Source organism: Syngnathus typhle, linkage group LG1 (genome assembly GCF_033458585.1).
Source record: "Syngnathus typhle isolate RoL2023-S1 ecotype Sweden linkage group LG1, RoL_Styp_1.0, whole genome shotgun sequence".
NCBI classification, from domain to species: Eukaryota; Metazoa; Chordata; class Actinopteri; order Syngnathiformes; family Syngnathidae; genus Syngnathus; species Syngnathus typhle.
In genome coordinates, this window is record NC_083738.1 from 1439530 (window position 1) to 1449193 (window position 9664).

The 9664-nt window shown below is 39.2% G+C and overlaps 1 protein-coding gene across 1 annotated transcript in view; it reads right to left on the reverse strand.

The window, feature by feature from the left end:
• Nucleotides 1-9436, reverse strand: part of spdl1 (spindle apparatus coiled-coil protein 1) — a 204884-nt gene extending 195448 nt beyond the window's left edge. Inside the window, 1 exon segment of the mRNA XM_061276665.1 lies at nucleotides 9264-9436. The gene's annotated coding sequence lies outside the window, so the exon portion shown is untranslated.
• Nucleotides 9437-9664: the final 228 nt, after the last annotated feature.

A 9664-nucleotide genomic window follows, 5' to 3' on the forward strand; every position in this document is an offset into this window, starting at 1 on the left:
AATAGCTGCTATACGCGCGAGGCTATTTCATGTCAAAATAGGCCGCTCTGTTCATGTTTCGAGTAAATCTACGGATCGATATGGAAGGGAAACATAGGTAAGTAGTACCAATGCGTTAGATCGAACTTTAGTCAGTTCTGATCATTTTATAGGAGCTTGTTTGAGAGACGCGATTGTTTGTTTACACTTTGCTGAGGCTCATGGGAGATTGCCAGCTGAGGGTCAATGGTTTTTGCGGATGGCTAATGCTATAACGATAGCTGCTATACGCGCGAGGCTATTTCATGTCAAAATAGGCTGCTCTGTTCATGTTTCGAGTAATTCTACGGATCGATATGGAAGGGAAACATAGGTAAGTAGTACCAATGCGTTAGATCGAACTTTGGTCAGTTCTGATCATTTTATAGGCCGTCGTTTGAGAGACGCGATTGTTTACACTTTACTGAGGCTTATGGGAGATTGCGAGCTGAGGCTCTTAGGAAATTGCGGATGGCTAATGCTATAACGATAGCTGCGATACGCGCGAGGCTATTTCATGTCAAAATAGGCTGCTCTGTTAATGTTTCGAGTAATTCTACGGATCGATATGGAAGGGAAACATAGGTAAGTAGTACCAATGCGTTAGATCGAACTTTAGTCAGTTCTGATCATTTTATAGGAGCTCGTTTGAGAGACGCGATTGTTTACACTTTGCTGAGGCTCATGGGAGATTGCGAGCTGAGGCTCATAGGAAATCGCGGATGGCTAATGCTATAACGATAGCTGCTATACGCGTGAGGCTATTTCATGTCAAAATAGGCCGCGCTGTTAATGTTTCGAGTAAATCTACGGATCGATATGGAAGGGAAACATAGGTAAGTAGTACCAATGCGTTAGATTGAACTTTAGTCAGTTCCAATCATTTTATAGGAGATTGTTTGAGAAACGCGATTGTTTACAGAGGGCTCGTTGGTTATTGGCTAGTGGGTGCATACCGCAACCCTAGTCAACCTCAGTTTGTTGCAGTAAAGCTTCTATTTTATGCGCCTTATAGGCCGGTGCGCCTTATATATGGACAAAGTTTTAAAATGGGCCGTTCATTGAAGGTGCGCCTTATACCCGGTGCGCCTTATAGGGCGGAAAATACGGTATATCTTTGTTTGAAGCCTGAAATGTGGCGAAATGTTGAAAGGTTCAAGGGGGCCGAATACTTTCGCAAGGCACTGTATGTATATTGTGTACCATGTCTTGTCACCGTGGGATAGTGGGAACGTAATTTCGATTTCTTTGTGTGTCTTAGCATGTTAAGAAGTTGACAATAAAGCAGACTTTGACTTTTTTGACTTCAAGCAGACCAGAAACACACTGAACCGAGAGGTCAGGAAAGCCAGGAGGTGTTACGGGGAGAGCCTGGAGAGACACCTCTCTGCCAATCCTGATCCCTCAACAATGTGGAAAGGTCTGCAGAGCATCACAGGCTTCAAGAAACAACCCATCCTGTGGAGAGCCCAAGGCTTGCAAACCAGCTAAACATGTTCTACCGCAGGTTTGATCGGTCCTCCCACACAACAGGACCTCCTGCAGCACAATCAACATACTCACCTCCCCCCACAACCGCTCTGTCCACACCTTCATCGCTCAAGAAGAAGGCCCAGCAGAGGCTGTAATTCCTGAGACAGCTCAAGAAGTTCAACCTGCCGCGGGAGCTGCTGAAGACCTTCTACACTGCCATCATGCAGTCTGTCCTATGCACCTCCATCACTGTCTGGTTTAGATTGGCCTCCAAACAAGACAAGCACAGACTGCAACGGACAATCAGGACTGCAGATCTTTTCTCCCATCTATCCAAGACTTGTACCTGTCCAGGACCAGGAAACGTGCAAGAAACATATCTACGGACCATTCTCACCCAGATTGCAGTCTGTTTGAACTACAGGCTGTTGCTCTGATGAACTCACATCACTCTTAGAGTCTCAGAGTCATTGCTGTGCAATAACATTCTGCTTTTTTTGAATTGTCTACACTGTTTGTACTATGTGTCCTCTCTGCATCCATTGCAGCCTGGTCATCCTGGAAGAGGGATCCTCACAGTTTTGGTCTCTTCTCAATGTTTCTCATTTCCCCGAGTAGAAGTTTTAAGTTTTTCCTTGCCCTCCTGGGAGTTTAAGATCAAGGGATGTTTGAGAATATTTGTCATCTTTCACACATCCTGAGTGTTGTTAGTCACGGAAGCGCAACGCACTGTGAAGTTCTTGGATCGGATATTCTTTTACACCAAGTTTGGGCTGTGTTCTTATGTTAAAACTCATTCTCACGCCTGCACATGAAGGACTGGAAAATAACCCAAATCAAGAAAACGTAACTGATCTAAGCAGATCGTGAACCCGCAAGTTTGTTAGTAGACTGCTAACAGCTGATTTACCGGGGAACAACTGATTGAGCTGTCAATGAGAGCTGCAACCAACGTGAGCAATATGGGGCCGAAAAAAAAACCTAACCATATCCACGGAGGAGGTCGAGGAGATAAAAAGGTCACTTGACTTCCTTTTGGAAGAAGTTTCTGCTGTAAGGATGCAGCAGAAAAACATCTTGGCACTGGTGGAAGAGGTAAAGACTGCTCAATGCTGAGAAGGACAAGCGTCTTGCCTACCTTGAAAGTCGGGTAGCGGACATCAAGCAATACACAAGAATAAATGACATTGTCATCACGGGAATAGCAATCAAACTTATATCTTATGCAAGGGCAGTGACGGCAAGTAACGATGGCTGTGAGCAACATGCAAACTCAGCCAAGCAACAGATAGCTGAGTTTCTGCAAACTAAAGGAATAACTATGGACTCCAACCAGGTCGAAGCATGTTATCCACTGCCCAGAAGAAACAGTAACGACAAGCCTGCAGTCATTCTGAAATTTGTCAGCACAAAGTTGCACTTCTAAAGCAGGGTAAGTTGCTCAAAGGTACAGACAGCTACATAAATGAACATTTGACAAAGACCAATGAGGATATTGCAAAGAAAGCACGTCACTTGAGAAGAATGAAAAAAAATACAGAGTACATGGACCAGAAATTGCAAGATATACATCAAGCTTAATGGATCACCAGAAGAGGCCAAGATACTGATGGTGAGGAGTATTGAGGAACTGGAAAAGCTCGAATAAGTATCCTCAATAGAAAATCAACTGGAGTGGACTTGGAACTGAATGGAGGTAACAACACAAAACGCAAACATAATGCTCAGGGACACTACTCAACCTACATCAAGCAACAATGGACAGGTAACACAGTGGATACAAGAACATGAACAACTCCAACTAACGTTTGATTACAGTGAAAGCAGCACTCTGGACATAGATCAGGACATCGACCCAGACAATTATTTCTTCTCCACCACAAACAACACGTTATTATTACAGGAATCATCAGTACAATACGGACATCTTCACAAAAGATAAGCTATCTATTATCCATTTCAACTAGGGATGCACCGAAATAAAAATTCTTGGCCGAAACCGAAAACCAAAAATGAGGAAACCAAGGCCGAAAACCGAAAACCGAAACACCGAAAGAAATGTCAGTTATTAGAACCACAGCATTTATGGCTACATGTGTACTAACCTCACTAAAATCAAGGCATTGCAATAAACCAGTTACAAAAGTATGAAAATATTTATTTAGCACTGACAACAATGCACAATATAAATGAAAATTCAAAAATAAAATAAAATGTTTAACTTGACCCAACTCATGTGTACATTAAATAATAATTTACAGGCTTATAACTGACTGTAAAATTAAATATGTTCTCTTATAAAAACACAGAGAACTTTCTTGCCTTTTCAAAAACGTCCCCCACAGACGGAGTGGGCGTGCTCGGTGTCAGTTTCCTTTTCTGTGTCGCCTTCTTCTCATATTCAGAATGGCGATCGGGATGTTTGGATTTCAGGTGATGAATTAAACCCGACATGGAGAAACTTTTTGCAGATGCACCCCTTTCAGCATTGCATATTTTGCAAATCGCTATCCGTGGGTCTTTCTCTGAGATAGTGAAATCAGTCCACACCGCAGACTTATCCCATTTTCCCGCGTGCTGGCTGCGCTGTTTGCTCACGTCATCACAAGTTTCGGCCGTGTTGTTTCGGTGATTTAGGTCTTTCGGCCAAAAACCGAAAATGCACTTTTGGGTCATTTTCGGCCGAAAATTTTCGGTGGCCGAATTTTCGGTGCATCCCTAATTTCAACAGCCGGAGTCTATATAAAAATTTTAGTAGCATTCGGGATTACTTAAACACATTCAAACAACCATTTAATATAATAACTATTTCTGAGACCTGGATTACGACTGAGAAGGGAATGCACTTTGAGATGGAAGGCTATGAATTCATATACAACAACAGCGAGTAAAGCTGGGGGTGGTGTTGCAATCTATGTTGATTTGAATAGGAACTTCATAAAACAGAGAACAGAAGGCGCTGAAGATAAATATTAGAGATAAGAATAAATTAACTAATATTATAAGATTAAGTAAGGACGAATATTATAAGAATAAATTAGAGGATAAAAATAATAGGGGATATGGACTCTCCTAAACCACATTATTAGAGAAGGTACCGAACAACATAAATTACCTAAATATTTTGTTATGAATGATACTGAAAATTATAATATGGAAGAAGTGTGGAAGACTTAGACTTAGACAGACTTTATTGTCATTTTGTAAACACTTGGTGCACACAAAACGAAATTTCGTTTTAATCAGTTCTTTGTAAATGTTGGGCCTCAAATAGCAAAAAACATACCGATTCCAGCGCCAGATGTAGACAACAGAGATAAATTAATAGAAAGGAATCCTCACTCAATGTTTTTGCAGGCAGTTGATGAAAATGAAATCATTAACATTGTAAAACAATGCAAAAATAAAACATCACCGACTGCAATGGGATTGATATGATGTTAGTTAAGCAAATCATTGAGGGGATTTCAAAGCCACTTGTGTACCTCTGTAAATTGTCATTTTTAACTGGTACATTCCCAAAGAAGATGAAAATTGCTAAGGTCATTCCTCTTTATAAAACTGGGAGCAAACACAACTTAACAAACTACAGACCTATCTCGATATTGCCACAACAAAAATATTGGAAAAGCTTTGTAACAGTAAAATGGATGGATTTTTTGAAAAACATAAATTATTTGCAGAGAACCAATATGGTTTTAGAGTAAACAGATCAACAGCAAAGGCATTAATGGAATCAATCGAGGAAATCACAGATGCAATAGACAACAAACGACATGCAGTAGGAGTTTTCATTGACCTCAAAAAAGCTTTTGACACAATCATAATATACTATTCAAAAAATTAGAAAAATATGGAATAAGAGGATTAGTATTAGACTGGATAAAGGATTATCTGCAAGAACGGCAACAGTATGCAAAGTTGGGTAATCACTAGGGGTGTAAATCGCGGGTTTTGTCACGATACGATATCATATCGATACAAAGAACTACGATACGATATTTGCCGATATCTTAAAGCCTGCTGCGATTCATTCCCGATATATCGCGATATAGTGCTCTACGATCGATTTTGTTTTTTTAAATAAAAAATATAGAACAATATCCTGATTTATAACAATTCATACGCAAAATCAACAAGGTACTGCAAACTCTTTATCTAGGAAATTACAAGAGTATTGTAGTATACAAAGTGCTTATTTTAACACTGAACTTTGATGTCGTGTTTTTTCTTTAAATGTGCGGCGAGATTCGTGGTCCCTGAATATTTGATCACCGCATGGCAGGTTTTACAAACTGCACGTGTCTTGCCCGTTGAGCCATCTTTGCTTTGGAATCCAAAGTGCTTCCAAACGAATGACTTGAAGCCTAAAGGGGAGCAAATTTCCTCGTCATTTTGGACACTAGCCATGGCACCAGCCCAGGAGCGGCGTACTAGTTGTCGACTCCCCTTTCACGTGCCTGCTCTGCTCACAACACAACGGCGCGCACTGCTCCCGGAATGAGGAAGCAAGCAACAATGAACCGGATTTCAAAATAAAGTCGCGTCTAATGTCAGAGGTCAAACACGGCGATATAAATCGATGTTTACGTTTAGCATCAATGCCAATATATCGTAGAGCATTATATCGATTAATCGATGTGTATCGATGAATCGTTACACCCCTAGTAATCACTGTTCTGGATATTTGGAAATAGCTTGTGGTGTTCCACAAGGGTCAGTTTTAGGCCCTAAATTATTTATTTTGTATATAAATGACATGTGTCAAGTCTCTAAAGAACTAAAACTCGTCAATTTTGCAGATGACATATCTTTTGTTCAGGTGATAACATCCAACAAGTGGAATCAGTGCTGAATGAGGAAATGAAAAAAATAAAAATGTTGTTCGACTGGAACAAATTATCATTAAATGCAAGTAAGACCAAGTTTATGGTATTTGGCAAAGCGGATTTTAAGATACGAATAGAAATAGATGGGAATGAAATTGAAAGGGTGCAGGAAAACAAATTTCTTAGGGTTATATGCAGGCTGAGTTGGAAGCCAAGTCAAGTCAAGTTTATTTGTATAGCCCTAAATTACAAGCAGTCTCAAAGGGCTTCACATAGACAGAAATTGACAATTATTCTCAAAGCATCCCCTGATCTTAAGCTCCCAAAGCCACACATCAAAAACGTAAAGTCTAAAATTTCAAGAACCATGGCAGTCATATACAAAGCAAAAGAATTACTGGATTATCATTCACTTGGTACTTTATTGTTCTCTTGTCTTGCCCTATTTGCATTACTGTGCTGAGGTTTGGGGGAATACTTATAAAACTTCACTACAGCCACTTATCATTCTGCAGAAAAGAGCAATAAGGACTATTCATAAAGTCAACTACTTGGAACACACAAATCCACTTTTCATACAATCCAAACTATTGAAATTCACTGACATAGTATCTTATCAAACAGCAATCATCATGTATAGGGCAAAAGCAAAACAACTACCAGACAATATCCAAAACTTATTTAGGAATCAGGAGTGAGGTTATAAGTTAAGGGGGAATCACATCTTCAAAATCTTAAACATAAGAACAACCTTAAAAAGTTTCTGTATAACTATAACCGGGGTCAAACTATGGAACAATCTAAGTGAGGAACTCAAGCAAAGTCCAAATATCCACCAGTTTAAAAGAATGTACAAAAATATGCTGTTTAGCGGGTACAAAGGCTAAAAGTGCCAAAGGGCTACACACAAGTAAAAATGAAACAGAACAATAAGTGTGAAAGTGTGTCTACTTGTGTTCTATTGTAGAATTACAGTATATGTTGAATCGTTGGTTTAATGGATAAAGTGAGAAAGGGGTAGGAATCTAAAAAGCTATTCTTCTACTCCTTTTCGAGCATTCTTTATTGATTTATTTACTTATGCATTATTATTATTAATCAATTAATTTAGTTTATTTATTTCTATTTGTTGGTTTATTTTCTGTTTGTTTGTTGTATGCACTTATGTGGCACTTTAGAGTGTTATTTGTTTTGTTTTTCTTTTCTGTTTTGGATGTTCGAAATAAAGATATCAATCAATCAATCAATCACCTAAATGTTGAACAGAGGCTGTGATGTACCGAAGTCAAATTCCTTGTTTGGCATGCTCAAACATGTTGAATAAAATGGTTTGACATGGTTTGATAATATTCTTGTTTATATATTAGGAGTTTGATATATACTTTATATATCGTTGTATGGGCCTGTGGAATAATTTGAACTGCAACTGATGACGAGCCCAACGTCAGCGGCGCACACGCGGCGTTGTTTACATAAAGGATGATCGATGGAATTAATGATTTGGAGTGACACAGATGGTTTGATAAAAGGTGTTATTTATGTTAGTTATTTGGATAACTGTTAATGTTACGTCAGGCTCTTTCTCAGCTCTTTGTTTGTGTTTATGTCACATTAGCATACCGTATCGTTTAGCCTGTTGTTGATCGTTCATGTCTGTTCTTGGTGTTGGATTTTGTCGAATGAATTTCCCCCAAAATGCGACTTATACTCCGTTGTGACTTATGTTTTTTTTTTTCACTTTATTGTGCATTTTATGGCTGATGTGACGTATATTCCGGAGCAACTTTTAGTCCGAAAGATACGGTATATTAAAACCCACTGCTGATGCTATTTTAAATTTGCATGTCAATAACACATTTTTCATTTTGAAATATAACAAAAACACAACATGGTGTGGCATATGACAAATTACTATCTTTAATTTTGAAAAACGGGTGTCTTTACATGCCATCACACTGCTATGCTTTCCCACTGCGGCCTGGGGCTTTTTTTTAATGTGCATGTCAATAGCACATTTTTATTTGAAAATTGACAAAACTACAACATGGTGAGACATTAGGAATTTAAAGTTTTTTTTTTTTTTGTAACCGGATGTCTTTCCATGATATCGCTATGCTTTCCATTTTCTCTCTTTTATGGTGTTACCATTTTATGGTCAACCATAAAATGTCACACTGCTTTTCTTTTACTTTGCTCTCTTTTGTCGCAACGCCTGATTATTTTGATAACCGGATGTCTTTACATGCTATCGCACTGCTAAGCTTTCCATTTGCTCTCTTTTACGGCAGTTACATGCTGTCACACTGCTCTTCTTTTCTTTCGCTCTCTTTTACCGCAACACCTGAATTTTATTTTGAAGTCTTTACATGCTATCGGAATGTTATGCTTACAATTTGCTCTCTTTTATGGCGTTTACATGCTATCACATTGCTCTGCTTTTCCTTCGTTTTATTTTACCGCAACGCCTGAAATAGGGGCACACTTTTTTTTTTTTTTAAAGAGCGGCTGGCTTGAACACGAGAAAACGAAAGTCTGATGGCTTGACCGCAGTATTCTCCCGTCACTTATAAACCCGTGAAGTAGCGCATTCACGAAAGATGAAGCGTGAATGTCCCGTTACTGCTGCATTAGGATATTTAAAACAATTCATCTTATTTGATTGATAATAATTTGTAACTTAAATCACCCTGGCCTAGGACATGTAATTTGTGGACGGTTCATAAAATAGACAGTAAGAACAAACGTTCGACCAGCTTTTTCCTCGCTCAGAGTTGAATTTGTGCAGGCTCGAATTGGAAATTCCGAAAACGCCCCTACCCACCAGTTATCCCATTCCTAGACTAGTCAGTGTAGTTTACGACAATAACAATGCAATAGACAAGTAAAACAATACCAATGCAAAAAACAAGTACAACTTTATAAAATACAAATAAAAAAACTCACGACAATGCCGCTGTCGCTTCTTTTTCTTCGTCTTCTTCCTCGTCTTCTTCTACTTCTTCTACTTCTTTTTCTACTTCTTCTTCTTCTTCTCCTCCTCGGCTCTGACCAAATACACCATACGCCAGGGGTGGGCAATTCCGGTGTTGTGCTTGATTTGGTTCCCCCGTGAGATTTTGTTCCCCCTGCCGCGGGAGCGCGCACGCCTTATTTGGAAAGCAAAAAACCGATGTCGTACGGCGTCAGCACTATGTTGTTTTCAATAAAAACATGAAGAACTCACGTTTGCGTCAGTCAATTTTAAATTTGATAAAGGATTATTCTCATTTGATGTCTTTAAATTCATCCGCGTTCTGTCATTGAAGCGGGGTGCATTCAAAGACCAGTCGTACATACGGAACACT